Below are 27,451 nucleotides of genomic sequence, written 5' to 3'. Positions count from 1 at the left end.
GCGAACTGTCGCGAGACAGCGCAAATGGCTAAAAACAATACAACATCTCATGGAGAACACGACCGGATCAAGAAAACTTGTCGGCGAACGCAGGGATTCAGGTAAGGCGATCGCGCGCGCGCGAGAATGTATTATTTTACAGCGCGAGCAAGAACCAAATTATCTCTAAGCTGCGGAATGCGGGAATTTTGACATTTTCGCGCTTTCCGCAGAACGCAAAAATGTCAAATTATCGCAATTTCCGCGAACGGAACGAAATTTTCGCCCAGGCCTACTTTATAGTATGTTTTGTAATACTACAAAATGTAAACCATACTACAAAATGTTAAGTACTACCTTTTAATTGATGGTATATACCTCTTTTCCCACCAGAGCTGTCATTAAAAATGTACTACCTTTTTGAGTATAACTGCATGATTAGCATGCCATAATCTTGTATGAATTACTGCAGCTATGATTAATACATTTAGAGATAGGAATCAGCTCACTGTTAGGATTCTGCTCCTGAGGAAAGCCACCGACCTGCAGACGCAATCTTGGTGTAGACCAATTCACATGTGGAAATAATAGTAATTCCAGCACATCACCTATATTCTATTTAATGTTACTCTTAGAACCAGGAATAATGACAACTCATCTGGGTATTCCATAAATAGCCTGGTGCAGATGGAACTCTGCAAGGTTAGATGTTGACCTGGTATAGGCCTTATAATAATAGTGAGCACTCATAGGTAAAATCAGTAGGGATTACTGTTTTATCTGCAGTGTCACTGTGTTATAGGGAGAACTCTGCCTTATAATACAGTTTTGCTTCCCTTGGGCCTACATAGTTCAGTAAGATATCAAACTAGGGTGAAACATGTACGTTAGGTTTGAATATGCAAATCCCAAGCACCTTTATGTGCACGGTATGGGTCATCCAGAACTTTAATATTTCTCTGGCTCAGCTCAGGATCAGATTCAAGGCCTTTTGTCACCCTGCCGGGCCATGTTAATTACTCTGCTCTCCAGCAGAGGGAACATTAACAGCATTTCACTCAGCTCCTGAGGAGGAAGTAGTTGGTTAAAAGATATGCATCTGTTAATTGCCTGTCACAATTACCAAGGTTTTGGACAGCTCAGGACCACTGAACAAAGGAGGAAGCCTAGACCTTTGCCGCCAACACTGGAAGAGCTTCTACTTTGAAGTTTTGGTGGAAAAGTTCCTGGGAGTGATGTCAGCTAGTGGCGGAGAGGAGACCCCTAGAGGAGATGTGAACAGGGTACATCTTGAATTGCACCAGCCTGCTGTGCAGGAGGGTTGGGACGGGGGGTGAGTGATTTAGCAACCTAGGATTGGCCGGGGTGCCAAGCTTCTAGAACTTTCTACTCCATTTAAAAACTTTTGCACAAGGGAGAGAAAGAGAATTGGGCACTGCAAGTAGTTTGCAGCATCAGCCATGGTCAACTGGAAGGACAAGCCCCCTGATGCCCTAATGAACTAAGGCTGCTGCCAACAGCTGACCCCAGGACCAGTGGGTTGCTCCAAGACCAGTGAGGCTTTTACCCTAACGATCTTTAATGACCATTCCAGGGAAGACCTGTACTTCTTCACCCAGGAGAAAGAGAGGTGCCCCAGAAACAAAGATCAGGAGAAAAGCTGGCACAGTGATCCAGTGGAACCAGCTCCCTGCAAAGTGTGCTGCTTTAGAGACAGGAGGCCTGCTGGAAATGCTCCTAGTGGTGAGAGCTCATGGCAAGGAAAGAAATTAGCCACAGATCTTTGAAATTAGCACATTGGGCTCAAAATATCCTTCCTTATAGAATTTGACCTTTGAGCCCTAAGAAAACAGAGCATGTGGGGCCCTGCCACATCTCCTGAAAATACCCCCAGGGTGGTACAGTGCCCAGGGGTCGGGGCAATGGTAATCAATTCTTCAATTGGAGAGAGGAGCATGCATGCCACACTCCTCCCCAGATTTCTTCTAGGCCCAGGGACACCATCCCCTGGGCCAGTGTACTCCTCAATGGAGCCATGGATCTCATTCCGGGCCTGAAGATAAAAGGAGAGTCCCAGGACCCATCCCTGGAACCCCGTGGAGGATTGGTGCTTGGAGCTTTCCTCCTATACGCATTGACTGTGGGCAGAAGGGGGAAAGAATGCCGGTTCCTAAGCTGGCACAACTCAGTGTTATCTCGGCTTGTTTAAGGCCCAAGGATAGCGGGACACCACGAACATTCACAAAGGAGTGTTTAGGGGCTGTCAGAGCACAGCAGCTCACCCCCCAGCCTCCTGTTGACCAGCTCTTGGAAATTAGCCTTATCTCTCCCAGGTCAAATGGAGAAAGACTTGAGGAGACTTTTTCATTATTTTCAAACATTGTATGGGCACAGAATAGTCCAGCCCATGGGCAGGGATCGCGGGGCACTTAGTTAAAATATATCTTCGTTAGTGCAGACATTCGTCTTACTTCAGGAAGGCCAAGACTATGACATAATTTGTTGTAAAAGTTTTGCAGCTTCTAAAGATGTCTATATTGGCCAATAACTTACATTTTCTATTTTAAAAAAAGGTAAAAATATCATTAAAACAAATTCCAGGAACTGAATATTTTTTTCTTATAAATATCCTTCATAAACCTTCTTTTAGAAGAAATGGAGAGGAAGGGATGGGGCAATGTAGACATATAGGCTGCAGTACTGTAGTTATAAAAATTGACACTGTACCTTTAAGGGCTCACAGCCCTCCAGTGCCCCATCATGACCAGCAGGTGGCAGTTTCCTCAGTTCTTTTTTAAAAAGTAGAGTATAACTAATGCAAATAAAATGTGTATTAATCATCTTTGCTTCTACCACCGGGCGTGAGGGTGGGTTGTTCATGATTTCAAAGGAGATTCCCGTGAGAAAGAACTAGGATTACAGGTGGCAAACCATTCCTTCTCTTTCGGGAAATCTCAATGGATAACCATAAGCATTGAATAGAGTAGCACGCTCACGCCTACAAATGGCGGGGGCAGAGAAAGAGATGATTCATAGAAGCAACAAAGCAAATTTTCCTGAGGGAAACCTATCCTACTTGAGCATCTGTCCTAGCATCTGAGTCCAAACAAACTTGCCTCGAAAAAGTGTGAAGATTTACATGCAACTGCTTTTCAGATTTCTGCAACAAGAATATTCAGTATTAAACCAGCTGTTGCTGCATTTCCTCTAGTAGAATGAGACTTTGGTCTACCAGACAGAGTTTTGTTTGACTTCTGGTAGCATAACAGAGTGCATAAAACTATCCACCTGGAAACAGACTGTTTGAATGTGACTAAACCTGTATGTATAGGACCATAATTTACACACAATTGATTGGTCTGACGTATATCTGTGGTTTTGTTTAGATAAAATCACATCCAAAGTGTGGAGAGATCTTTCTGCTGTAGTAAATGGATTCTGAAAGAAAGTGGGCAAAGTTATGGTTTGATTAATGTGAAAATCATAAACAACTTTAGGAAAGAATTTTGGATGAGTTCTCATAACCACCTTATTGCTATGAAATATTGTATCTGGTTCATGAGGAGCTTGAACCTCACTAACTCTACGTGCTGATGAGATGCAACTAGGAAAGCCGTTTAAAGAAAAAAGATATGAGGGGTTGTGAATAGGCTTGAAAGGGGGTGCCATGAGATTTGAAAGAACTACGTTCAGTTCCCGAGGAGGAGAAGGATGGAGCGTTGGAGGAAAAACCTTCTTGATACCCTCTAAGAAGTCTGTAATAATTGGGAAATGAAAAAAGAGGTTTGTGAAGGACATTTTCTGTCGGTAGTAATAATTGCCAAATGGAACTTAATAGAAGAGAATTGTAACCCAGATTTTGCCAAATGAAGCAAGAACGGAAGTAAAGCTTCTGCTTGGCAAGTAGTTGGATTAATCTTCTTGTCAGAACACCGGATACAGAATCTATTCCATTTAAAAGAGTAAGATTTACATGCTGATGGAATTTTATCTGCTTTTAGAATGTTCAAGCATTAATGGTAAATTCAAATGTCCATATTGTACGAGTTCAGGAGCCATGTTGCCAAACTCAAAGAGGAGAGATTGTGATGGACCATCTGAACTTCATGAGAAGGTCCAGTCTGCACGGCAGCCTCATGTGCACATGTTCCAACATCTGGAGTAGGTCTGTGAACCACCATTGTCGGGGCCACTCCGGAGCTAGCAATATCATTCTGGCCTTTGAGTAAGACAGTTTAATGATACTGACGGAATCAGGGGTATCGAAGGAAAAGCGTAGAGGAATTTGCTGGACCAGTCAATCCATAGAGCATTCCCCAATGTTCCTGGTTAGTAAAACATCGAGGGGAAAGTTTAGGCATTTTTTTCTTTTTTGCAGTTGTGAATAGATCTATGTGAGGAAAACCCCAGTGCAGAAGATGTTGTGAACAATGACTTTGTTTAACTCCCACTCGTGATTTTCTTGAGGAATCCTGCTTAGGGAGTCTGCTTGTATATTCTGGATGCCCAGTAGATGTTTTGCAGTGATCCTTAGATTCCTGGCCAGCAACCAATTCCATATTGTTTGGGCTTCCAGTGATAAGTCTCTGGTCTTTGCAATGGCGTGCTTGTTTGGATGGTGCATTCTTGTTGTGTTATCTGTCTGAACAAAGAGGGAATCATTCTTGAAGGATGGTAGGAAAGACTTAAAGGCCAAATGAACAGCTCTTAGTTCCAGAAGGTTGATATGATAAGTAATTTCCTTCGTGGACCACATTCCCTGTATTTGAAGGTGATCCATGTGAGCTCCCTAAAATAACAGAGAGGCCTCGGTCACTATCGTTTGAGATTAAGCATCCTGATGTACCAGTAATGATCGTGTCCTACTACAAATCTCAGGAATCTGCGGTGTTTTCTGGTCATCGGAATGTGAAAGTACTCATCTGGGAGATCTATGGAACAAAGCCATTCTCCTTGATGGATTTGAGGATAATTTTGATGTAATGCTAGCATTCTGAATTTTTCGATTCGTATCCATTTGTTTGCAACTTTCAGATCTAGTATTGGTCTGAATTTGTCTTTTGGACCATTCTTTTTCACCAAGAAATAACAGGAATAAATCCCTGTTCCTCGTTGGTTAAAAGGTGCGGGTTTCACCGCATGCTTCTGTAGAATATTGTTCACTTCTTATCTCAGCATCTGTAGTTCTTGATTGGTTGCTTTTGGTGGAATATTTGGTAGAGGACTGGTGAATCTGAGACAATAACCATTCTGCACAATATTCAGTCCCCAGCCGTCGTTTGTGATAGATTTCCACTCTGTTGGATATTAGGAAATACTTCCCCCTACCAGAGTGGGAACAGAAGAAGGGGATGCAGAGGCTCATTGTTGGGAACCTGCAGAAGGTTTTCCCGCTTGAGCAATTTGGTGGCCTCCTCTTCCCTTTGGTTGACACCTTTGATGATGCTGGAAAGACGTTTGTTGCTGCTGTTGGTGGAGTCCTTGAAACCTTTGATGGGTTTGTACTCACTGCGGATACAAGTCTCTCATAAGGCTTTTACAGAATATTTCTCTGTTCCTTACATTTTTCCTGACCAACTGCTTTCAAGGTCTCCATTTCGCTTTTCATGTGAGCTATCTCCTTGTTTGTATGGCTCCCAAATAGAGTGTTACCAGAGAAAGGAAGGTTAAGAATCCTCTGCTGAGATTCCTACTTCAGAGCTGTTAGACGAAGCCAAGAATGTTGCCTGAGAGCCAATCCATGGCAATAACCACAGGCTGCTAGCAAAGATGAATTGGCAGCAGCGGGGATTACATGGTTAGAGACCATTATGCCTTCATTCATAATTTCTATGAAGTACTCCCAGAGGTCTCTTGGGGGAGATTATCTACAGATTGTTGTAGGGAGTCTCATAAAGATCTATCATATCAGCAAAGGGCAGATCAGGGACGGACTGGGAACGCGAACCAGCCCAGGCAATTGAGTTGGACCAGCCATGGGGGTGTGGGGCCGGCCATGGGGGGGGTCTGTTTGCGCGTGGAAAACACTGCAGCTGGGCTGCAAACCCGGCCTCGCTGATAAAAACAGCCACCAGGTGTCTAAAACCGACCCCTACCCTGACGGCCCACGGGGGACCGCCTGGTGCCCGCTACGGCCTGTTCGGTCCTGGGGCAGCTTTCATGTTTGTACCTGCTGTGATGCATACTTTGCGTTCCACCAAATCAAGTTTCCTGCTTTCTTTGTCTGGTGGAACCGTGCATGAAGGATTCGTAGATTTAATATTCTTCACAGCCAATATCACTACTAAATCTGGAGGAGGATCTGACCGCAGGAATTTTGAGTCCTGCTCTGGAGGTTTATATTTTCCCTGAGGCCTAGATGGAGCTGCTTTGACTGAAGCAAGTGTGAGGAAAAGTTCCATACCTGCTTTAAACAAACCTGGAACCAGAGGTAGAAGAGGTGAAGATGTAGAACATTGGTGAAGAGTCTCACATATCTCCAATGTAGCCGTTGATGGAGCAGGCAATGGAATATTTAGTTTTCTAGTTCTTTGTATGAGTACCTACTGAAAAGTATTTATGTCGTCAATTGGTGAGATGCTTGGCACAGGAAAAGTTGGTGCTTATCTTCCGGTGCTAAAAGATGAAGTGGAATAAAAAGACCTCCTTCTGGATCGTGACCTAGATCTGGACCTAAGATGATATCTGTGTCTGTGTCTAGATTTAGTTCCGGTAAATGTTCAAAGATGTCAAGTAAAGTTGTTGACAAGTTGTCTGAGAAAGATTTTATGAAGAAAAAAGCAGAAAAAATGCAGAGCTCATTGCTCAAAGATTCTGTCACATACTGCCCAGTGGAATAGACAAAGATGATTAATACACATTCTATTTTCATTAGTTGTACTCTATTTTGTTCTGTAAAAAAAGAGCTGTGGTAACTGCCACCTGCTGTGCATGATAGGACACTGAAGGGCTGCGAGCCCTTATAGGTGCAGTGTCAGTTTTAATAACTACAGTAGTGCAACCTATATGTCTATATTGCCCCATTCCATCTTCTCCATTTCTTTAAAAAAAAATGTATATGGGGTATATGAATAAAAAAAATTATTCAGCACCAGGAACTTTTTTCTACTTTTTTTTTAATAATAATTTGACCTTGTTTAAATATAGATTAAAGTAATTGACCAATATAGCCTTCTTTATAGGCTGCAAAACGTTTTCAAAACATTATGTCCTAGTCTTGGCCTTCCTTTAATAAGGCACATTTCTATACTAAAGAAGACATATTTTAAAGAAGTTCTCCAGGATCACTGCACATCGGCGGGGCTATTCTCTGCTTATGATTATCAATGGAGATCCCCTGAGAGAGGACGTTTGCTCTACAGTCTGGCAATTCAATGACCTCTAGTGGCTGGTTGAATTACTGCATTTTATGCATTCTTAAGGATTATAAAAAAGACACAGACACGTTATGTCCAGCTTGAATACTTTATCATAAATTTATGGCTGACAATGGTTTTGATAGATATTGAACATGGCCTATTGTGTATAGGGAGACAATGGTAGTTTTTAACATGTGGATTATTGGTCTTTTTAATGTGATAACCCCTTGATACAACCAATATATTCATGTGGTGACACTGACAAAGCCAGTAGACTGGCTTTATTTTATTGTGATGACGCCTTGACAAAGCCATTAGGCTTGCTTCATTTAAAGTGATACCCCCTTATATTTTGATGTTCTGCATGGTTCTGTGATTTTTGGGGTCATGACCAAGTAGGGGTCAAATGTAATTGCAGAATGTCACCAAATGTATTTAAATCTGCCTGATATATATATATTTGTAAATTAATGCACAGTATTTAGCAGTGTGTGTAATAAATATACTTTCCTTTTTGTCGAAAGAAAAAACAATGACTGGACAATCATTGAGTGTTATTATTGTGTGCCAGCGACTAGCCTACATCACTTCCCCTGGGTAGGCCTTGGGCTGCTCTGCTTCACTACAAAGACCTACAACGGAGTGCTTGGTTCCCAGTAAAGGGGAATTGCGAATCTATTACCTGTGCAGGCCTCACTCCCCACAACACTAATAACCCAATTTTTTACACCATCATATTTAAATGTCAAGAGCTCCCTGACAAATTTGAGCCCACCCTCATAACCAATGTGAAGACGAGGACAGGTTACCCATGATGAAGCATGCCACGGATGTGTGGGAGAGGTTTTACGTACTGAAAAACGCTGTGGTCAGTAGGTAGAGTAAGGGATAGCAGCACAATTCTTCAAGCTATTCCTCTTTATCATTTTGTGTTGTTTTGATGTCATCAATGCTATCTCTAGCGCACCTACCAGTCTTGCTTCAGATCCTGCTGCAGCATGAAGCCTACACATCGTAGATAATTCCCTCGTGACCACTGATGAAGGTGACCTCTGCCTCTTGATATTGCTGGACCTCTAAAATGCCTTAGACAGTCGGCCATGCCTCTCTCATACGCATTCTGGAGTCTCAAATGGGATTCTCTGGCAATGGTCTTCACTGGTTTTCCTCCTTTCATTTAACCTGACACTGGTTTGTTCACATTGGCCTCCCCAGTTCACAAAAGACCCATCTCCCCTGTGGAGTCCACGAGGGCTCTGTACAGTCTCATGTCATCTTCAGCCTTTATATGGAGCAGCTTGTTCCTCTGCTCACAGAGAATATCAAGATTCACCGATATGGCGACGACACACAACTCAAGTTGAATGTCTTCTTTGCTTCAGACATCCAATGCCTCAAACACCGCTTGTACATCATCTAGACCTGGATCTTGAGTATGTATCTGAAGCTCGATCCAACCAGGACAGAATTCCTGTAACTGGTCAAGAACAACAGACAAAATATATTACAAACTTGGCTCAATTGCATGGGCCTTGTCAGCTCTGAAACCCAACATTCACCAGGTGGGATTCACACTAGACACCAACCTCATCCTCAAAGAACACACTGCCAAAGAAACAAAGCTGATCCGGAACCAGCTCGCTCTTATAAGGTAAAACAGTTTCTCCAAGAAAGCGATTTCAGAACTGCTGCAAAAGCCCTCACACTTGTGCATATGGATAATGCCCGACTCCACGGCCTCCCAGGCGCACTCACTGGGAACCCTTAGGGGCATCCTACACGTTGCAGAACATCTCATTCAGCGCCTTAAGAAATATAATCACGTCTCCCCCATCCTGAAGGAACTCTATTGCAGAAGCGGCCCATGCAGGTAAGAGCGGTGGGGCAGCGGATGGATGGGGGGCATCAAAAGACTTATTTTCCCTCGTCGTCTGTCGACTACCCCCACCCCACCCCACCATTCTTACCTGCACGGGTTGCTCCTGCTCTATTGGCTCCCCTTGCCATCCCAAACCATTTTAAATAAAACGCTGCATCATTTACTGAGCCAATTATGAACAGCACCCCTGCTTCTCTTGCAGTCCAGATCAACGTCTCTGCTTTTTCTCAGCACATCCACAGCCAGAAAACCATCAGGCTGCTGACTAAGAAGTATAAAAAGGAAAGAAGACAGCAGGCCATTTATATCTATGCACCCCGGATCTGGAGCAACATCCCCGTATCCATTGGGACAGCCCCAAATCTGCTCTAATTTAGGACAGTGTTGAAGACTCGCCTCTAAACCCCTCCTCCAAGAATTAAGAATTAAGCGTTTAGCTCTGATGCCAGAGGTCATTCTTGGAGTGGGAGGTTAGAGCCTGCAGGAATGAGATTGTCATCAACATTTTAATTTTGGTAGCTTTACAATGTTCAAACAAAAGCAGAGGGCCTCAATACGATGTCTGGCGAAAGTCCAACCGACAGCTCGTCAGTCAGCCCGGCATCTGAAACCCAGGATGCTTGTTTCCAGTCCAGGGAGGACCTGGCTTGGCAGTTCAGGCTGGCCTGCTCCCATGAGGCACAGGGTCAAGACTGATTTGCATATGGCCAGGTCTAAACTGGGGTGGCGGGGTGAGAAAAACAACAATGGATGTGACCCAGATCTCTTGACTGAGGGTGAATGTTTGATTTGCTCTGCATTCCGTCCATCATCTGTATGTCTTTTGCGCCCGATATCTGAGGCATCTGTCCTACCACCCCATTACGATACAGGAGGCTCGAACCCTGGTTTCCTGCACCAGAGGCGGCAGCGCAGCCGACGGACCACATCCTCTCCCCAAATTATGATACAGGAGGTCCAACTGATGCCTGCGGGGGAGTCCACTCCACCTCAGACAGGCTCAAGACGCCCCTCGGAGTGGCAGGCAGATCGTAATCCCCAAAATGGAGGCAGTGCCTGCTCAGGCACCGCCGTGGGGATATGATGCACCTTTCTGACAGTCTTTTCATGTCGGCTCTTCCGTTATGAAAAGGCTGGCAGACAGGATCTTCTGGGACCCTTAGCAGGGCCCCTGTCCCCCGTAGCCCTCCGCTATGGGCTCTGTTGTGCACCTGTGGTGCCCCCTAAACACCCATGCATCGTGTGGTAAGCAACGCACGGTGCCTGCCACATGGTGCATGAATGTTTCAAAAGTGTATTTTTCCTATTGCGGCTTGTGTCGCGGCCCGCAGCACAAGCCGCAATAGGAGAAATACACTTTCCAGCCGCTGTGCAGGCGGTTGCATCCAAGTCGTGGTAGCGGTGCTGCCGACTCATTGTCAGGCGGTGCAGTTTCCATTACGATGCCGGTCAGACGCTCGTCCGACCGGCATCGTAATGAGGCCCAGAGTTTGAAATCCTGTTGGAAACACATTTTTTCTCCCTGGGGCTATTGCTGGGTTTCACGTAATGTGTTTTTTTCTCACCTTAACCTGTGTTAGGAGCACAGAAAACACGCTGTGGCAGGCAGAGGGAGCGTGGCAATATTGCGCCCTGCCTGCAGGAGCAGGTTACTGGCAGTGCATACTTTGAGTGACACAAGACCAATCCCAACTGCCTGCTGAAGGCCGCCGAGGAACACTTTCACGCAGGGCGTAGCCAGGCAAATGCATTCCGTTCCGGAGTCCACGCCCAAGCTCACCTTTAAACCAATAGCTTTAGGGCGGGCTCAGCCTATGATATATTGAAATCTACGGGAGGTGGGGGTGGAAAGGTCAGAGAGCTGATGTCATTTCCCGGCTCAATTTAGCTCTGTGAGTTACTTCAAGCAGATCATTGGGCAGTTGCATGGAATGGGGTTTCTGTTTCTGAATCCATGAATTGGAGGCGGGAGACTAGCTTTCGAATTGGTGGCCTCCCGCCTGAATCGGGAGGGTTGGCATGCATGCGTGAACAGTGGCCCTGGGAGGAGTTACAGGCTGGGAGTGGGGCAGGCCGATTAGGACCAGGAGGGAGTGGGTGGCAACAATGTGTTGATTATCACAGAGGGGCAGCCTGTAGGGGGGCTGCAGGGGGCTGCTCTCCTGGCAGTGCATCTATTTAGAACTACATTTGGTTTCACTTTGAAAAAACCCATTATGGAGCTGAGCACAGGGAGAGCTCCTTATCTCAACCGTAGAGTCCAACAGAAGGAAGGAACGGCTGCGGACAACAATTGCACCAGTGGAGTAAGAGGTAAGTGTGCAGTTAAGGGCATCATGACCCCATCCACCCCACCCCACCCCCTCCCTGCTTTAGCATCTACAGAGGGAATGGGATTCTTTAGGGGCCTCTTCTGTCTGCAGCTAGGCAGACAAAGGCTCACGATGAACCTGGGAGGGTGAGTGAGTGAAAGAAAGGATGGTTGGGTGGATGGGTGGATGGATGGATGGATGAATAATTGAAAGGATGGATGTAAGAATGGAAGAGTGAAAAGAAGAGAGTGTGTGTGAGTGAAAGTGAGGTGGGTGGATGGATGGTTAGTGGGTTTATGGATAGGTATAAGGGTGAATGGATGGATGAGTGGAACGATGGATCGATGGAGGATGAGTGAAAGGATGGATGGATGGATGGAAGAATGAGTGGATGGATGGATGAGTGGGAGTGTAAAAGGATTGATGAGTGGAAGAAGGGATGGAGTGAAATTATAGATGGATGAGTGAAAGGATGGATGAGTGAAAGGATGTATGCAAAGATGGATGAGTAAAACAATCCATGGATGAGTGAAACGGAAGGGTTGACGGATGTCTGGATGAAAGAATGGATGAGTGAAAGGGTGAATTGATGGATGGATGAATAGATGAATGAGTGAGTGAAAGGATGGATGGCTGAGCAAAAGGGAAAAGGGAGGATGATGTATGGATGGAGTGTAAGGATGGATAAAGGGAGAGAAAGGGTGGATGGATAAGTGAAAGGATGGATGATTGAGTGGATGGATTGGTATAATGGATGGTCCGTGGACCAGTGGCAGCTCTCTGTTATGGGCTCCACATTTGCATTACGACCTCCTTGATTTGTGCTCCAGTTTTTATTGTATAACGAGTGAACAATTACTCACTCTTGGTACAATAAAAATTAAATGCAGACCCGCTTCATGTCCAGCAACAAACTACAATGGGTTAAGTTGATGCAGAAAGGAGAAGAAATGATATACACCTATGTTGCTGGTTATGACAATCGTTATTTATATAAAAAAAGATTTTTACAGTTTTTTACCAAAACAAAGAAAATGGTGCGTAGTGTCCCCAGTGAACATGGAACACTGGTCTCTCCATCCACCTGATTCACCACACAGTGCCATCATTCCAGTTGTCAGCCTCCCTCCCCTCACATTGGGGTATGTTTTCATCACCGCAAACTGCCGATTTCTTCAAGCTGATTACCCTGTTCAATCAATAAAATACTTTATTTCGATTGAGTTTACAATCATAAAAAGTACATTTAAAGGATTACAACATTATAAAAATCAGTTTGCTCATTGGCTGCTTAAAAAGTGACGCATTTTACATGTAAGCACTAACACTCTAAGTACAAAAATATTAGCACAGTAATCAGTAAAAATCAGTTTGTTCAATAGCTGTTGAGGAAAGCAGGCAATTAGGAGTAAACGCTAACACTCTATATACAGGAATAGTAGCCGAGTAATCAGTAAAATCTTAAGAAACAGTTGCCAATAGTTGAGAATGAGTTTTCAAGCAGGCTTTAAGAAAGCAGGCTACAGTTTTGGCTATATACGGGGTATCCAGATATTGAAGTGCCAAAAGAGCCGGTCTGCATCTTCTCAGCCCTAAATGTCGAAGCAAAGGAACCAGCCATCGTTTCCGCGGAGACTTGTAGAAACCGCAGAAAAAGGTTACGTGCAGGGTTGACTGGCAAGTTAGACCGTCACAAGGACAGTTTGGTAGTTCCCGTGACCAGACTAAGGGCACAGGCAGTGAAACAAGACGATAAAATAGATCAAACCGAAATCTGGTTAAAACATACCTCTCATAATTTGACAGAAAAAAAGATAAATACAATTGAATGCCATGAGGAGATTGGACCATCGTTAAATGAACATTTGATTTTTTGACAAGTTCAGAACACAAACGAAGATCATTTAAATGATCAGCACAAAGCTTTTTCAAGGATTTTCTGGATATATCCGATAAGGATTCAGGGTCAGTGAAAAATGCAGGGCGATTCAAATCTGTTAAAAATCTCGATACATATAGCAGCCAGGGAATCTTTTTCCAATAGGACAAAGAGAGACAGTCAGATATTAGTGACCTGGTTAGATGACATTGCTCCTTAGTCCATATACGGTGCCATAGTAGAATCGGCTGGTAGCTAATGATATCAGTCAGATACTCCCGGCCGAGTTCCGCATGGGTGCCGAAAGTAGGAGCACTACGAGGGAGGGCTAATATGTATTTCAAGAAGCAATTTTCTATAACTTGTAGCTCGTCAGTGGACACATAGCCCCAGACTCCGGCACCATATGTTGCCACACTCATGCATTTGGCTTGGTAAATCTGCAAAAGTACAGTAGGGGCGGGCTTACCCAGTTTCCTAGAGAACGAGGTCAGTGCAGATGTTGTGCGTTGGAACTGCAGTTTTTTACTGGATATCGCAGATTTCCAGGACAGTTGATTATCGATAAGGATACCTAGATACGGATAGGTAGTGGCAGTTTCTAATCTGGTCTTCTCAATAAAGAGAGGTTTACATTTTTGGGCTCTCTTCCCGATGTTCATAACAAAAGTCTTAGATTTATTGACTTTGAGACCAAGAGAAGACATAAATTCGCAATATTTATCTAGTTGGATCTGAAGCTGGTTCGGTGTCCTTGCTAAGATAACTGAATCGTCTGCATACAGTAATGCAGGAATAGGGCGGGAGTTTATGCAGGGTAAATCTTTGCTGTCAACCAACATCGCTTGCTCCAGTCCGTTAGTATAGATGTTAAATAGGAATGGCGCAAGGACGCATCCCTGCCTTACGCCTTTTTCGATATTAAAGGATTCAGTAAGCTCCCCTTTAATACCGTATCTCACACAGGCTTTTGCGTCCGAGTATAACTCTCGGAGAAAATTCAACAGTGCGAGATCGATGCCCAGATGCTTCAAGATCGCCCATAACTTGGAGTGAATCACGCAATCGAATGCGGAACTCAAATCCACATAGACTAGATGAAGTTTACCACCTTTGGCCCCTACGTATTTGCCTATGAGTAGAGTCAGATTTAAGGCCTGTTCCACGGTGCCCAAGCCCTCCTGAAACCCAAACTGTAGGTCAGTTAAGATCTTATTCTCTGTAGACCAGTCCCTTAATCGCTCCAGAATTAGTCTCCCAGCTACCTTGCCGAGGGAGTCCAAAAGGGAGATGGGCCTATAGCAGGCTGGATTGTCCCGATCTCCCTTTTTGAAAATGGGCAGGAGCACAGAAGTAGACCAAGAGTCAAGAGGGCCAATCTGGGTGACTGCAGACATAACCTGCATGACAATTGGAGACCAGAGATCTATATTGCTCACAAATATGTCTAAGGGAACCCCGTCTGGGCCGGGCGCCTTACCGGTCTTTGAGGCGGTCAGTGCTGTAATTATCTCCTCTAGATCAAAATGGAGGTCAATAGGGAAGATGTTATTACTAGTAGGAGCTTCCGCCTCTGGTCTAGGTGACTCAGTTGTCAAGGGGTAATCCGCGAAAATCTGGGAGTAGTGTGCTACCCATTTATCAGCAGGTACTGCCACATCTAGATGCTGTATTGCAGTTTCATCAACTAGGATGTAAGAATGGAAGAGTGAAAAGAAGAGAGTGTGTGTGAGTGAAAGGGAGGTGGGTGGATGGATGGTTAGTGGGTTTATGGATAGGTATAAGGGTGAATGGATGGATGAGTGGAACGATGGATCGATGGAGGATGAGTGAAAGGATGGATGGATGGATGGAAGAATGAGTGGATGGATGGATGAGTGGGAGTGTAAAAGGATTGATGAGTGGAAGAAGGGATGGAGTGAAATTATAGATGGATGAGTGAAAGGATGGATGAGTGAAAGGATGTATGCAAAGATGGATGAGTAAAACAATCCATGGATGAGTGAAACGGAAGGGTTGACGGATGTCTGGATGAAAGAATGGATGAGTGAAAGGGTGAATTGATGGATGGATGAATAGATGAATGAGTGAGTGAAAGGATGGATGGCTGAGCAAAAGGGAAAATGGAGGGATGTATGAGTAGACGGGTGGATGGGACGAAGGTTGGATAGATGGGTGTAAGGATGGATGAATTAGTGAATTGGGGGCTGGCTAGATAGATGAGCCAAAGGGAGGATGATGTATGGATGGAGTGTAAGGATGGATAAAGGGAGAGAAAGGGTGGATGGATAAGTGAAAGGATGGATGATTGAGTGGATGGATTGGTATAATGGATGGTCCGTGGACCAGTGGCAGCTCTCTGTTATGGGCTCCACATTTGCATTACGACCTCCTTGATTTGTGCTCCAGTTTTTATTGTATAACGAGTGAACAATTACTCACTCTTGGTACAATAAAAATTAAATGCAGACCCGCTTCATGTCCAGCAACAAACTACAATGGGTTAAGTTGATGCAGAAAGGAGAAGAAATGATATACACCTATGTTGCTGGTTATGACAATCGTTATTTATATAAAAAAAGATTTTTACAGTTTTTTACCAAAACAAAGAAAATGGTGCGTAGTGTCCCCAGTGAACATGGAACACTGGTCTCTCCATCCACCTGATTCACCACACAGTGCCATCATTCCAGTTGTCAGCCTCCCTCCCCTCACATTGGGGTATGTTTTCATCACCGCAAACTGCCGATTTCTTCAAGCTGATTACCCTGTTAAGAAATGTATTAGGTCTCATTTTTAATTCCTTCCCTTTTTCTTCTGCACATGCGCAGTGCCCGGGTGGGTCCCATGTGAGTAAATCCTTTTTCTTTCTCACTTCCTTGTGCTTCACACTCATCACGTGGCTGTACAACTATTGACTCAGGTACAAGAAGATTCCATGCGCTCCAATTCAATTAATGCTGCCATTACTCCGGCTACACACTGATAGTTTCCTTTTCCTTACATTGTAGATGTCCCTACATCCTTATGTCCTGAAGAGACCCTTCATTGCACAAAGGGTCGAAACGCCGTCGACAAAAACTAAAGCGAACCATTACTCAGCGCTTATTATTTCACAAAGACGCTGATTTCATTTTGATATTGTTTAAAAATGGTCCACTTTACAAACATTGTGAAACCAAGTGTATATGTCACAAATATGTCACTAATGTTTTAGGTTCCATGTTCACTGGGGACACTACGCACCATTTTTTTTGTTTTTGTAACAAACTGTAAAAAAATTTTTTTATATAAATAACGATTGTCATGACCAGCAACGTAGGTGTATATAATTTCTTCTCCTTTCGGCATCAACTTAACCCATTTTTATTGCGATTGCGTACACAAACATTATCAAAAATTGTCGTATAATTCCACAGGAACCATTGTTTCTGTTTATACTTCGACCGCCCTGGTTCCGTGTGAGATGGGTCTCCCTTGTTTCCTGTTCTCAGTCACAAACTACGGCAGCTAGGGACATTGTTCGATTGCTGACACAGGTGCATGAATGTGCCTGTGCCATTCCAGCAATATGAGCATGTCTGTGTGATTATGTGTGTGAGTTAAAGTGAGAGAGAGTCAGAGAAGGAGTAAGTCAGAGTGAGTGAGAATGAATGACAGTAGGGGCGAGTATGTATGAGAATGAATGTGAGGAGTGAGGGAGAATGACAGTGAGTGTAACTGAATGTTACTGTTTGTGAGGCACAGTAAGGCTGAGTAATTCAGAATGAGTGGGAATGAGTGAGACTGCATGAATGAGTGAGACTGAGTGACTCAAAGTGAGACGGTAAACATAGGGTGTTATTTACAGGAGCCCTGCGTCGCTGTAGCTTCACTTTTTTAGGCGCTCCAGTGGCGCAGGCCTTTCAATCATATCTATGAGTGACGCAAAGCCACCCTGCGCACCTTTGCATGGTCCCATAGATATGGAGTAAGACACGGTAGCGCAAAGCGCTGCATGCCTTTCTCAGAGTCAAGGATGCATTGTGGTGGGTGTTGCAAAGTACCACCCATGGATTTTGACACTGCCCCAGATTTACAGTCACATAAACCTGGGGCAGCGCTAAAACCTTACGTCTCCCCAGAGCAGGCATAACGAGGAGAAATGCTTTCATTTCTCCTAGTTTTTTCCTCTTTCCATGTGTGTTGCATTCTGCAGCACACATAGAATAAGGACAGCGCCTCCATGGATTGTTTTTGTGCAGGAAGGTGTCCCTTCCTGGACAAAAACAATCCTGTCAACAACGCAGAACAAGGGTGCTTGTGTTGGAGCTAGGCACCAAATTGCGAGCCGTGGCTAGCTGAAAGGAAATTAATGCACGGTGTCTCGTAGATATGGTACAATCCTGCCCTTTTAATTTCGCATAGGACAGCGCAGCAAAAAGACTCGTATTGCTTCCCTATGCCAAATCTTTGTAAATGAGGCCCTTAGATCAAGAAAGTGTGAGATAAGTCTTCAAAAAGAAGCTGATTGGAATTCGTACTACAGATTACGCTCACCACTTTTAAAGGTCACCAGCCGCCACTGAGACAGTCTATGCAGGACTGAAGAGTAAGAGGTGTCCCAATAATCCCATGAGTGTATTTGTATAATTGCAACCCGTTCCTGCAAATGGGAATTGTTCCCTCGCAGATTACATTAATAACTAAACATTGTGTTAAAAAAAAACCAAGCTTAAATGTTTTTTGTTGAAAGCAGTCGAGGAGCGAATGAGCTAGAAATGTAATGCCACCTTGAAGCCAAGGTCTGTCTTTGGCGTTATCTTATCGAGTTCTTTTTATTATTATTTGTTTATTCGATCAGTAGCAAGATCATACACACATAACATTCATATAATACAACAAATATAAAAGAATATGGCAGCTGAAATCACCCATCATAATTTGATACAGAATAAAAATGGGTTTCAATCATACAATAGCGAACTACACAGGGCTTCGATCACGGCTATCCCTTAGAGTGCCTCCCATCCCGGTGGAAGAAGATCTTATAACCACCTTAGCCCTCAACCACCAGGCATAAAGGAGGTATCTGGATAAAGTAAAAACAAGCCATTTAGTAGTGTCTGTGGTAAAAACACGCAGACTGTCTGAGTGACATGTAAAAGACAGCACACGGCATGCAGGGACAATCCATTTTTTCGTCAATGTAGCGTAGGCGGGGCAAAAAAAAGATAATGAGCAATAGGTTCGGGGGCAGAATTACAAGTTGGGCACATTGGGGTGAGAGTGGAGTTCAACCATTGGCTCCTCACAGAGTTTAAGGGAAGGGTGCCGAATTTAAACTGAATGTAAAGTGCACGTGCTTGCGGGGGTTCTACTTCATCCATATACATTTCGAATTTAGGGCAACTTTTAACATTTAAAAATTGTGTTGTTAAAATACCTGGTGACCTTAATTCATTTCGACCAGTATTAATAAAATTCCACAACATTCATTTTAGTTGGGGAAGCATATTCCTTGAGATGGAGCGTGGGTGTAAGACCTGGGGTCTCCAGGCCCTAAGGGGGTAACGTGACACGAGCGGCTGGGCACCCAAAGGCCTATGTGTTAAGCGACCATACAACACACACATCCTCTGAAGCAGTAAACGCACACAATAAGGGACGCCACACAGTAAGGTGAATGCAAATTAATCAGATTTATCTAATCAAAGGAGCACACACGGTAATCTTGGAGGGCAATGTATCTTAACTTGTACACATTAACATTTGCATTACAGCATCTCATTACGGTTACCTCAGCAATCCCTGCAGTATGAACTTCCCTAGTGCTGCGGGCCGGGGCCTGCACACGTGGCGCTACTGGTGTCTATGAAGAAACAAAGGCACATGAGCATATCGTGGCATTACAGCTCTTCTTGTATACCTTGAACCTTAGGCACCCCTGAGCATAACTTGAGGTTGAAGCGCTGATCGTTTACCTTAAGGACTAGGCACTCCTAGGCATATCGTACGGAGAACGCGTTACCCGACTGCCTAATACCCTGAGCACTTCCAAGCCTACCCTGAGGATAAAGTGTTATTGGTACACGGAGCGTACTGCACTTCTGGACACCCTTTAGAGATGAGGCGCCGCTCATACACGGAGCGCCCTGCACTTGGGACCTCAACTGGAGAGTGGAGCGCTTGAGAACACAACCGGAGGTTACACACTATTTGGACTTAGCACGCACTGAGCACTTGTGAATACAAATGAATGATCAGCGCTACTTAGACATAGAACGCATTGAGCACTGGTGAATACAAATGAATGATCAGCGCTACTTAGACATAGAACGCATTGAGCACTGGTGAATACAAATGAATGATCAGCGCTACTTAGACATAGAACGCACTGAGCACTGGTGAATACAAATGAATGATTAGCGCTACTTAGACATAGAATGCACTGAGCACTGGTGAATACAAAGGAATGATCAGCGCTACTTAGACATAGAACGCATTGAGCACTGGTGAATACAAATGAATGATCAGCGCTACTTAGACATAGAACGCATTGAGCACTGGTGAGTCCTGCGAACGGCAGACCCCAGGAGAGGGTAATCCCACGGAGGGGAGACTCAACAGTACGGAGGGAAATCCCACAGAGGGGGAAAGTCACAGTCTCTGCATGCGGTGTCGCTCCCACTCGGCGGGGGGCGCACCGGGCCTTCCCACGACTCCCGGGGAGCGGGGGGGGGAGAGTCTCAGGCCGCAACTCGGCCACGCTACCTCCCAGCCCCCGGGGGTTACCTTTGTCTCGTCGCTCGGTTCCGCTCCGGGCCCCTCGTCAGATGCGCGCAACGGCGCGGGACACTCGCGGACACTCGCTCCTCCTCCTCACACTGCGACGGCAGCGGCGGGGCCCCGGGCTGCTCTGCAGGCCCCGACTTGGCGCTGACACGTCCCTGAGGCCTACGGGCCGCGGCGGTGATCGCGTTGCGGGTCCTCCCACCAGGGGGGGGTCACAAGTTAAGCGGGGGCTCGGCCATCTCCGCGCTCGACGGCAGATCCGTGCAGGGGGTCCCAGGCCGGGTCTGGCAGCGCAGGAGACACAGCGCCAGTACCTGGTCGATCTCCAGCAGTCAGGCAATCAGTCGTTTCATGAAGTTGCAATATTCAGCTTTGGCATGAAGTTTCAGGATTCCGCTTTTGCAGTTTCCGTATTCAGTCTTTGCGGCGCAGATGATACTGGCGCCCCTGGGGTGCTGTTCCTTGGGGGGTAGGGGATGAGTTGGCGACTAGGTCCTTCCTAGTCAGGCTGGGCAGAGGTTCCCTGGGTCCTCCTACTGCTGGGCAAGATCAGTGGGTTTCACAGGATCCCTCACTCACTTAAGAGGCAGCACCTAAGCCCTGTCACTCTCAGAAGCATAAGTCCCTGGCTAGGCCCTACTGCCTAAAACTCCTGCATGGATTCTCCAGCTCTGCTTCACCCCAACTGGCCAACAGACTGGAAAAAGTTCCCTCCCTCACTTAAGTAGCCCTAGGTCAAGTGACCTCTCGCCAAGGCGGCAAAAGTAAAACCACACCTCCCTTCTAGAAGGTTCCAGCACATTCCAGGAGCTTCCCCATTCTACCTATGGGACAAAAAAGGCGGGCTGGTGTCGCAACATTGTTGTGGGGTTCCAGCCAGCTCCTGGCAGCTAGGGTGCTACTAATAAAGACCACTCTGCAGTAGCAGGGGCCTGTGGCAGCCATCTTGGGAGAAGGGAGCACCTGCACCTTAACACTGATTGGCAATGAAAAGACGCCCGGAGACCTAAGTCCAACATAAAAATGATGGTGGAAAAAATGAGGCACGATCAAAAATAAATGGGGAGACCACCCTAGGGTGACAGGTCTAACACGCGTCCCCCCAGCCGAACGAGGGGAGAGCTACCCAACCTCTAGGGAGTTCTCATTGCTAAGGCGGAAAAACCTGGAGAGACCGTCAGCATTGGCGTGGTCAACTCCGGGCCGGTGTTCCACCCGAAAATCCATCCCCTGTAGGGAAATTGACCACCTCAACAACTTGGGGTTTTCGCCTCTCATCTGCATGAGCCAGCGAAGGGGGCGGTGGTCGGTCTGAATGAGGAAGTGAGTTCCAAAGAGATATGGTCTCAACTTCTTCAGAGCCCAGACCACCGCGAAGGCTTCTCTCTCAATGGTGCTCCATCGCTGTTCCCGAGGGAGGAGTCTCCTGGATATGAAGGCCACTGGTTGATCTTGGCCCTCGGTGTTGAGTTGCGAGAGCACCGCACCTATACCGTGCTCTGAGGCGTCTGTCTGCACAATGAATTCCTTGCTGAAATCTGGTGTTGCTAGTACTGGAGCGGTACACATCGCATGTTTCAGCGTGTCAAAGGCTTCTTGGCAAGCAGCTGTCCATATGACCTTGCGAGGTTGCTTCTTTGAGGTCAATTCCGTCAAGGGGGCTACGATGGTACCATATCCCTTGACGAACCGGCGGTAATACCCAGTGAGGCCGAGGAAAGCTCGGACCTCTGTTTGGGTCTTGGGGGGCTCCCAAGCCAAGATGGTCTCTATTTTGGCCTGGAGGGGTTGCACCTTACCTCCGCCCACCAGGTGTCCCAGGTACACGACAGATCCCTGTCCAATCTGGCACTTGCTGGCTTTAATGGTTAGGCCAGCGCGTTGCAGCGCCTGCAATATCTCCTGGAGGTGTTGCAGATGGTCCTCCCAGGTGCTACTGAAGACAGCTATGTCATCCAGGTAGGCCGCTGAGAAGGACTACAGACCAGATAGTATCTGATTCACTAACCGCTGGAATGTGGCCGGAGCATTTTTGAGCCCAAAGGGCATCACTCGGAACTGGTAGTGGCCCTCGGGGGTGGAGAATGCTGTCTTCTCCCTTGCTCCTTCGGCCATGGCAATCTGCCAATATCCGGATGTCAGATCAATGGTGCTGAGGTACCGGGCTGCTCCCAGCCGGTCCACCAGCTCGTCTGCACGTGGGATGGGGTGAGCATCTGTCTTCGTGACAGAGTTCAACCCCCGGTAGTCCACACAGAATCGAAGGTCCGGCGTCGCACCCGGTGGGGCCGCTTTCGGCACCAACACCACTGGACTAGCCTACGGGCTGCTGGAAGGTTCTATCACCCCCAGCTCCAGCATTTTTGCCACCTCACGCTGGATGCTATTCTTCACTCGGTCAGAGAGCCGGTAAGACTTGTTCTTCACCGGGGGGCTGTCCCCTGTGTCCACATCATGGGTACACAGATGAGTGATTCCAGGCGTGAGGGAGAACAACGAGGCGAACCGTCCCAGGACATGGCGACAGTCCCTCTGTTGCTCTGGGGTCAAGGATGGGGAGAGGACTACACCTTCCACGAACCATCCTTCTCTTGTACCGCTAGAAGGTCAGGAAGAGCTTCACTCTCTTCCTCTTCGCTCCCATCCGTCACCATAAGGAGAGCAAGCTCTGATCGCTCATGGTGCGGCTTCAGGCGGTTGACGTGGAACACCCTGAGGGGCTGTCGGGGGGTCTTCAAATCCACTACGTAGGTGGTCTGGCCTCGTCGCTCCACAATGTCATACGGGCCAGTCCACCGGTTCTGGAGGGCGCAAAGCTCCCCAGGTTCCATGACCCACACCTTCTGTCCAACGTCCAACTCGACCGTCCGAGCGTTGCGGTCATACCACTCCTTCATCACAGTCTGGCTAGCCTCTAGGTTCTCTGAGGCCGCCTTCCACAGCTTGGCCATCTGGCTGTGGAACGCCAGCATGTAGCTGACAATGTCACGGGGAAGCTTCTGCGAAGTCTTCTCCCACCCCTCCTTAACCAAGCTGAGGGGCCCCCTATCGGGGGCCATAGAGCAACTCAAACGGGCTGAACCTGACTCCCTTCTGCGGTACCTCCCGGTAGGAGAATAACAAGCAGGGGAGGAGGACGTCCCATTTACGCCTCAAGCCTTCTGGCAGGCTTCGGATCATACCCTTCAATGTCTTATTGAAGCGCTCTACAAGTCCGTTAGTCTGGGGGTGGTAAGGAGTGGAGAACCGGTAGGTCACCCCACACTCCGTCCAAATGGCCTGCATGTAGGCCGACATGAAATTCGTGCCCCTGTCCGACACCACGACCTTGGGGAATCCCACTCGGGTAAAAATCCCCAATAGTGCCCGCGCCACCACCGGTGCAGTGATGGTCCTCAGAGGAATAGCCTCTGGGTACCTAGTGGCGTGGTCCACCAAAACCAGGATGAACCGGTGTCCCGCTGCGGTCGGAGGGTCCAACGGCCCAACAATGTCTATACCGACCCTCTCAAAAGGGGTCCCGACCACCGGGAGCGGTTCCAAAGGGACTTTCAATTTAGTCCCAGTCTTGCCACTTGCCTGGCAAGACTTTCAGGTCTTGCAAAAGGTGTCTGAGGCAATCCTCATCCTGGGCCAATAAAAATGAGGGACCAACCGTGCAAAGGTTTTGTCCTGCCCAGATGTCCGGCTAAGGGAATCTCGTGCGCTAACTCCAGCAGGAAGGCCCGGTAACATTGGGGAACCACTATGGCCCTCGAAGATCCATGTACCGGCACCCTGGGCTCACTGTATAGGAGACCATCCTCCCAATACACATGATATCCTCCCATCTCCTGACTGGCCACTTGGGCTTCGGCCTGTCGCCGCATGCCTTCAAGCGTGGGGCATGCCCTTTGTGCCTGACAAAATTCCTCCCGGGTAGGCCCTCCTTCCACATGCCAGTCAGCAAGGGTCGGCAAGTCCTCCACGGGTACGACATCCACCTCCGCGGACTCCGGGGGCACCTCTGCGGCCTCCCTATCCATCTCACGGGGCGTGTCCTCTACCACCTTCTTCTTTCCTCTTCTGGCGTTGGGTTGGGCCATGATTCCAGGCTCCAACCCAGGGTGAGTTCCATGCTGGGCAGCCATGGACCGTGTGACTACGCAAGTCCACCCTGGTAATCCCAGCATCTCTGTGTGAGCTCGAAACTCAACATCTTTCCACTTGGTGTGCTCCAGGTCGTTCCCTAGCAAGCACCCCACAGGCAAGGCAGGGCTCACCGCAACTCTTAGTAGGCCTTTGACTCCTCCCCACTCAAATGGAACACGAGCCACTGGATAGTGACTCACACTGCCGTCAGCCAATATGGCCGGATGGAACTCCTCGGGGACTACTTGGTCTGGGGACACCAGCCGGCTCACTACAGTGGTCATGCTGGCGCCTGTGTCCCTCAGAGCATCCACCTCCTCCCCGTTAACTCTCACCCTCTGCTGATATTTAGCAGTGTTCGGGGGCAGGGACACTACGGGGACCACCTCTCTATCCCCGAGTGAAACCAGGGTCAGGCCTGTCCACTCCCCTTCCCTGTCTAAGGGCAACTCCACCCCCAGCGCTATACTACTCATCCCGGGACTTTTCCCGCCCGTTGGGATCTCCCTTGTAGTGTCCAATCTCCCCACATTCGTAGCACCGCACAATCCTTGGCTGCTGACTCCTGTCAGGGTAAGTGGGTCTTGTGGAATTGGAAGGGGGTGGGGTTCCTACTTCCTTCCCAAACTTATGTTGGGGGCCTTTAGAGAACTCCACCTTTTTATCTCCCCCCTCTTTCTTCTGGAGGAAACCCTGTCCGCCTTTCGAGCCATCTCCCCCGGGGCCCTTGTGAGACACCCGGGTGCTCACCCAAATATCTGCCTCCTCCGCAAGCTCACGGGGATCCATCAACCTGCGGTCCACCAGATGGTGGCGCAGCTCCGGAGAGCACTTGTCCAAGAGGTGCTCCCTTAAAAAAAGATTGTACACCCCTTGGTAGTCCTGCACCTCGCTGCCACGCACCCAACCATCTAGTGCCTTGCGGGCATAGTCAAAAAAAATCCACCCACGTCTGTGTGGACAGCTTATGGCTGCCACGGAACTTCTGCCTGTACCTCTCGGGGTTAAGACCAAATTTCTTCAGTAAGGCCTCTTTCATGGGGGCATACCTGACCTGATCCGCCTTGGCCAAATATAGCAGGGTGTCCCTGACATTGGGAGATATATAACGATATAGGCCACCTCCCCAATTACTCTCGGGTACCCCATGGGCAGTCAAGGCTACCTCGTATGCCTCTAACCATTTAGCAATGTCGTCCCCCACTGTGTAGTTGGCAATGACTTCCTTGGGTAGGTAAAATTTTGACTCGTGAGGCTCTTTAGGTATGCTGCCACCATTGTCCTTATTGGACGCATTTAATTGGAGGGCGCGTAACTCCAACTCTTTCAGCTGAAGCTCGTGCGCCAGTTTCTTTGCCTCCATTGCCCATCTCTTGTTTTCTCTTTCTCTCTCTCTCTCATGTTCCAATTTCGCTAGCTCCCACTTTAATTGCCTCTCTTCCCTCATGTCCTCGTACTCCTCTGGTGACGCGCTCCTCCTAGATCCTGTCCTACTACTGGCCCCAGAACGTCTCCCTGGGGGCACATTTTCAGACATATCCACATTAAGTATGTCTAGTACTTCTTGGGCGCTCTCCTCCTGAGGTGCATCTGGCGCCTCCTGTCCCTCATCCTCTCTCCCTTCTGGGTGGGCCTCTACCCATGCCCTAATGGCGGTACGGAGTTCCGGTCCTTTGGCCCTCCGCACCCCAGGCACCCCCATCCCCTGCCCGAACTCTCTCAGTTGCCTTACAGTGTACCCCTCGAGGTCAGCTAACCGGAATTCCATCGTGACAGGTGGGGACCTAGATACTAAGGAAGAAATTCCTAGGATATGGGTGACAGTTACCAGCTAACCAGGATTCTTTTACACTCTCAGCCTGGACAGTGGAATCAATAAATACAGCAAATAATAGTTGCAGAGCTTTGAAACAACAGGTGTTTAATTGTGGCGCCCTCCGCTTCACGGAAGGGTGCTGTATGGTCACAGGTCCTAATATCCCACCGCTCGCCAACAATGTAAGACCTGGGGTCTCCAGGCCCTAAGGGGGTAACGTGACACGAGCGGCTGGGCACCCAAAAGCCTATGTGTTAAGTGACCATACAACACACACATCCTCTGAAGCAGTAAACGCACACAATAAGGGACGCCACACAGTAAGGTGAATGCAAATTAATCAGATTTATCCAATCAAAGGAGCACACACGGTAATCTTGGAGGGCAATGTATCTTAACTTGTACACATTAACATTTGCATTACAGCATCTCATTACGGTTACCTCAGCAATCCCTGCAGTATGAACTTCCCTAGTGCTGCGGGCCGGGGCCTGCCCACGTGGCGCTACTGGTGTCTACGAAGAAACAAAGGCACATGAGCATATAGTGGCATTACAGCTCTTCTTGTATACCTTGAACCTTAGGCACCCCTGAGCATAACTTGAGGTTGAAGCGCTGATCGTTTACCTTAAGGACTAGGCACTCCTAGGCATATCGTACGGAGAACGCGTTACCCGCCTGCCTAATACCCTGAGCACTTCCAAGCCTACCCTGAGGATAAAGTGTTATTGGTACACGGAGCGTACTGCACTTCTGGACACCCTTTAGAGATGAGGCGCCGCTCATACACGGAGCGCCCTGCACTTGGGACCTCAACTGGAGAGTGGAGCGCTTGAGAACACAACCGGAGGTTACACGCTATTTGGACTTAGCACGCACTGAGCACTTGTGAATACAAATGAATGATCAGCGCTACTCCAACATAGAACGCACTGAGCACTGGTGAATACAAATGAATGATCAGCGCTACTTAGACATAGAACGTATTGAGCACTGGTGAATACAAATGAATGATCAGCGCTACTTAGACATAGAACGCATTGAGCACTGGTGAATACAAAGGAATGATCAGCGCTACTTAGACATAGAACGCATTGAGCACTGGTGAATACAAATGAATGATCAGCACTACTTAGACATAGAACGCATTGAGCACTGGTGAGTCCTGCGAACGGCAGACCCCAGGAGAGGGTAATCCCACGGAGAGGAGACTCAACAGTACGGAGGGAAATCCCACGGAGGGGGAAAGTCACAGTCTCTGCATGCGGTGTCGCTCCCACTCGGCAGGGGGCGCACTGGGCCTTCCCACGACTCCCGGGGAGC

The sequence above is a fragment of the Triturus cristatus genome, chromosome 10 (genome assembly GCF_964204655.1).
Source record: "Triturus cristatus chromosome 10, aTriCri1.1, whole genome shotgun sequence".
Classification (NCBI taxonomy): Eukaryota; Metazoa; Chordata; class Amphibia; order Caudata; family Salamandridae; genus Triturus; species Triturus cristatus.
Note: the sequence above shows the minus strand (reverse complement) of the source record.